Source organism: Lolium rigidum, chromosome 6 (genome assembly GCF_022539505.1).
Source record: "Lolium rigidum isolate FL_2022 chromosome 6, APGP_CSIRO_Lrig_0.1, whole genome shotgun sequence".
Lineage (NCBI taxonomy): Eukaryota > Viridiplantae > Streptophyta > Magnoliopsida > Poales > Poaceae > Lolium > Lolium rigidum.
This window is the reverse complement of record NC_061513.1, coordinates 73,453,469-73,459,388: the sequence shown is the minus strand read 5'-3', so window position 1 is coordinate 73,459,388 and position 5,920 is coordinate 73,453,469.

The following is a 5,920-nucleotide window of genomic DNA, read 5'->3' as shown; positions in this document are numbered from 1 at the left end:
CATTTCTAAATCTACCCTTCGTTGTTCCTATGTTCTGGGTTATTACATGCGACAAGCTCTGGCCAGTTGCAGCAAGCTGGCCGACATGCACGCAGACGACAGGTGATAGCACTGATTTTGATGCTGCTTAAGTGCGCGGTGGAGGCAGCCGTTCCCGCTCGATACAGAAAATTAAACACCGAAAGCAGACTGATACAGCAAATAGACCACCGAAACTGTGCGCCAATTATTCTGCACTACTTTGTTGGTACAGCTCACACTAATTGAAGGCTATATAAGCCGTCTTACCCGCATAGAAATGAAACAGCAGGATCGAGTTTGCCTTCTCCGCGTCTTTCTTTCGTGCGCAAAATATTGAAGTGAGTATGAGTGTACCTTGCTCCGACCAGGATTTTAGGCCGATGAAGGGTAAGAATGCAAGCTTGCCACCGGGGGTGAGAGCAGAGAGGTGTTGGTGCGGCCGCCTTGCGAAGGTGAAGGAGGTGGTTGATTTTTCTGATAAGTTCGGCACGAAATATTTCATGTGCGCGAGCTATGATCATGATCCACCCAGGCAAACAAGTTCATCGTCCTCGAGGCCTGCAGTATGTTGTAACAGCATGATAAAAAAATTATTTGTATGTCATTAATTTTCGTTGATTAACCGTACTATTTGTGTTGCAGTCTCCCCCGCCCCTTTGCATGTGGTTTCACTGGATAGACCAGGAGCAGCCGGAGTGGGCACACCGCGAGGTGGAGGAGAAACAATGGCGTGCATGGGCATGGTTCCATGAGGAGGAGCGTTTCGAAAAGGCTATTGCTAATGATAAAGCAGAAAGAGAAAGACCAATACAAAAATTAAGGGCGGAGCAAGCTCGAAATCGTGAGGTGAATCAGAAGAGGATGGATGATGAGGCTGCACGTAGGTATGCAGAGGAAGAGGTGCGCAGAGAGGCCCGTGAAGCGGAGAGGAAGAGATTAAGGGAAAGAGCTGCCGAGGCGGAAGCGGCAGAAGAACGCGGCGACAAGTCCGGAAAATGGCCACGGTGGACACATGGTAAATAGAGTGATCTGTTGTACTAGCTATGTATGTTTATTTCAGTTTTACTTTCGCGTTGTATCTTAAAATTCGTTGCAGTTATTATGTTGTATCTTAAACGTTTTTACTTATGTTGCATCTTCATTATTGGAGTTAATTTAGAAATTAAACTTATTGGAACTAATATTAATATGTCTCCGAGATACATAGAAAAATGTCTCATACATAAATTAAATGCCTGTCACGCGCATAGATAAATATATGATACATAGAAGTAAGGTTCATTTGTATCATTCCTGTCGACGACGACGACGTTGCTGCCGTGGCCTTGGACCGGAAGGCGACAACCGGGGACGAGGGGGATGAGGTGGACGCAAACCTCGGCCATACTGATTTTCCTCATCCTCTGTACGTGTCTCATCTGCTGGCGATGGAGTCTGAAATATGTATGGAGATTCCTGATTTGGGGGAATCAAACTGGCATCTGTGCCGAAAATAGCACATCCAAAGAAATCTTCAACTATCCCGGTAACATCATCGCGAGGTTGTTGGGAAGTGCTACCGTAGTATTGTGGTTGCTGCGTCATATCGGGCCATGTCGGGAGTAAAGATTCCTACGTATTGAATGGCTCCGTCAGAAACATGCACGCAATAATCATGTATGTAATTAACATGAATTAACCTGAGTTGGGTATTGCGATTGCATGTGGTCACGACCACGCAGTGGAGGCATATTGTGGCCTAAACCAGCTCCCATGTTGGACCACGTAGGGTCAACAGATTCCTGCGAACGTAAATGACATGTTATTAGTAGGCATGTAAATAATCACGTGTTGGTAGGTAATTATTAAATATGAGCATACCTGAGTGTTGAATCTTTGCGAGTATTCGCCTTTTGTGTAGGAGAATCGTTGTCCAGATGGATATGACGGAAAATGATCGTCCTCCTAATACAATTGGAAAAAAATGTGTCATTATTGTAAGTTCAGGAGGAATGTATGTACGCAAGTTGATTACCTGTGTGGCGCCATGGCGTTGAGATATGTGTGCGGACTGTGATCGTTCAAGTAGAGATGAGTCGCGTCGTGGATTAGATGTATGCGAGGTAGAGGGAACTGGTACGGTCGGTGTGGCGGATGGCTGGCTCACACGTACCATACTCAGTCTGTTCGACGGTGCCTCCGGCATGTCGAATGCTCGACCGACAACATCATCATGGCGGATGCAACCAAGACGCCTAAGCCCTTTAATGGCAGTATTAAAAATACGTTTTACCATGGATTTTCCCTCCGTACTATCCATGTTGCGCAAGTTCAAAGTGTCCTGGGCGTCCTGTGCGATCTGCCTGAACTCGTCAACCTGAATGGAATAAAAAACTAATATTGCCTATAAACACATATTTTCTTAATTACAATTATATAACAAGTACCGAAGTGTCACGGTGGTAAGCTGAGGCCCATGTGAGGTGTGTCGGACTCGATGGTGGGGGACCGGTGAGGAGAGTCCATGTGCTAGCGCGATACCATTCATTATACGTTGGCGTATCTCACCGTTGTACCGTCTCGCATCGTTGATAAATTACATTAGAAGGTACATGATGATAAGATGAATTAAAATATGTAATTACCTATTTTCGCGTACTCCATCGGACTCGCTTCATCAATCCATTTCGTAATCCATGTTTGATTACGCTGACTCCAAATCGAAACAACTCATGCCTATATTGTCTTGTCTACAATCCAATAAATTTTATTACATAATGAAATAGATTAATTGAAGTGCAATTCATTGTTTCTATTACAGTTGACCGAACTTACGTATGAACATCAGCAACAAGGCGTCTTGGTGATGGTGGGGAATATCCCGATGCTTACCAAACCGCCGCATGACACGGGGTTGTATGGCTCAACCATCCAAATAAAGAGTAGGTTGCATCGTGTGAACCACAACCGTACGTCTCGCAAAGCATATCCGGTGGTGGTTTAACAAGACCCCGCACAATGTACACGTCATGTTCCGTATATGGGTCCCATTTGACCATGGTCTCTTGTAGCTCCTCAAACCGTTGGTGGTATTCGGGTAGCAACCGTGTGCTACATTATTTGACCACCTTTTTTTGCATGTACCCAACGACTTCCAAAAGTAAGAGGGGCATATTGTTCGGTCTCACCGCCGTATGGGTGAATTGGTTTCAGGATGTGGGGACGCCCAACTGGTAGGTACTCCCACGACCATAGCTGTAAAACTCTGCGCTTACAGCAAGTATATGTCCCTTTGAAGATGCCCTGGTTTTCTTTGTTGCATCACACAACCCCCTATAGGTATACGCGGGCATTGCAGAACCAAAGCTGTATATAGGGCTGGATGGTGGAGGTGAATCTACTATGTTCTCGGCTATCTTAATAAGACCCGGGAGAACAATATCACCATGGGACGAAGGAAACATTATACCAATTAAATAGGTACAATAAATACGCAAAAAGATGTCGCCTCATGATCGCAAAGATCTGCTCGACTCGGTAACTCTTGAAAATTATTGAACAACCAGCTTAGAGGGACCCCCTTGGACGTGACCCTCCGCGGCTCGTAGCGGCATTGCCACGCCAAGACGGTCCCGTACCTCGTCCGGCCAAATACTAGAATAAGCGCAGGGACCAAAGGAGTACCCTTGATTGGCAGTGGCTGTGATCATGGAAACATCTTTCGGCGTAGGAGTCAGCCCTCCCACAACTTAAGAGGAAGGTGTGGGTTTCAGGTCTCCAACGATCAACAAGGGCCGATAGAAGAGATGGGTCTAACGTGAACTTCTCCTTGCTCGATGTCAGCTTAGAAAATGGTAGAAGTCCATGGGCCCTGAGATGTTCCTCATAAATACATGTCTCTTTATTACAGCACACCAAACATACAAATATTTGAAAACAAAAAGTTACATCATGTAGGGTTATTGTTGGTGCGGTAAGGGCATTCCCTTCGTGCATGACCGGGGCATCTGCAAAGGCGACAACGGCGAGGTTTTCCTGCCTGGCTATGATCCATGTCATTCCTATGACGACGAGATTGGCGTCGTCCCCTCGCGGTTCTCTTCAATGTCGGGTCCGGAACCCATTTGGTAGTTCTTTCTGGAAACTCGTACCTATAGTGTCCGTTGAGTCCCGAGGTCCAGAACTCACCGTTCCAAGTTCCGAGTAGGTTCTGGATGTTGAAGTAGGGAGATATGTAGTTCTCCACGCCGATGTTCCGTGTGCCGCAGCCGCCCTAAGGACATGACTACATGGGTATCCTAAAAGCTTGGGCTTGTTGCAACTGCATTCACACGTGTTGGGGCCGAGTTGAACAGCTTGCTTTCTCGATCCTCTATGGTGGCCTTTCACATACTTGGCTCGTACGTGGATTTCCCACTTATTATTAAGTGCATCAATTTGACAAAACCCATGACTTTTGGATTTTTCAGCTTTCTCATCCAAATGTCGTTGCATCTTTTCAGATCATTGCTTGTTCATCACATACCGTGTGTTTGCGACTCCGCACTCGTCCGCAAAGTATGACAGAGTCCGGTTCCAAGTTTCAGTAATCAGGGCTGTGATAGGGAGGGCTCACACACCTTTCAGCACGCCATTGTAAACCTCTGACATGTTGCTGGTCATTATGCCGTACCGAGCCCCTGATAGTATTGAGGCAATCCACCAAGCCGAAAGCAAGATCAAGTGTATCGGGAACACACGCAAAACCACACGCAAAAGCTAGCAAATATGGTGTTAGGCGAGTGTTGTGGAAAGCCAAAAGACAAATCCAAGATCGAGTATGTTGTTAAAAGTGGGTAAGGTCCAAAAATCCAAATGTCAATGTGAATATCACTATAAACACGGAAAAGTTGTGGAACACACACACGAGATAAGCGGGGTTAGTGCAACCAAAAGTGAGCGGAAAAGTGTATGTATAAGTGCTCGGTGTCACACTAACACAAGGAGAGCCAAAGCTTTGGTTGCAAAGGAAGAGACAACAAGATTCACACGCGGCCTCTCTTCTCCTATCTCTCTTTGCTTAAAAGCTTTTTCTCTTTTGTATATGGTGGCACTTGCACTCGTTTTTATCTTTGGTGGCACGTGGACACTTTTGTATGTATGGGCGTATGGATGTATGGATGTATGGTGCTACTCGCACTCTTTGTAGTGACCTCACCATAAAAAGCGAGAGTCCCTGTGTATCAGTGCTAGTCCCGGATCGACTGCTAGCACACACAGTTCAAGATGTAATATCATAAAGCAAGGGTCAAATTATTACATCGTATGATCCAGCGGAAGTAATAAAATAGTTCATTACAACTTGCATAGCTTTCAAGCTAGCACTTTATTTCAGAGTTCTAGCAGCAACTAATCAAATAGCATGGAGCCATCTTCCTTCATGAAGCCACAGGCAGACATGTTGGGCAAAGACTCGTAACCCAAATCCGAAGACCATCTTGAAGAACTAGTAATCTGCACATGAAAGGTACAGCCCCGTGGGGTCAATACATTTGGAATTGTATTGGCAAGATGACACTATAGTGGACTCAAATGGCAACCTAACACTTAAGTGTACATTTGGCTGGTAGAGCTCAGGCATAATTGCATAAAGCCAATTTTATCCTATCATTTGACAAAACCTTTTCTTTCATACTAAACCACCGGTAAATCCCGGTGAATCCTCATACCCATGATCAACTTGGTTTGGGCGAACTACCCCTGTAGACTCAGACCATAGACATGGCACGGGACCTACTAGCCGATAGTCACTTGCACCAATTGTCATAACCCTGTTCTCCCATCAAGTTTTATTTAAGAAGTTGGGATGAGGAGACTTTCGAAACATTTGCCTTGTCAGTTCGCTCAAATTGTCCGTAACCGGGGACACGGCTAAGTACTT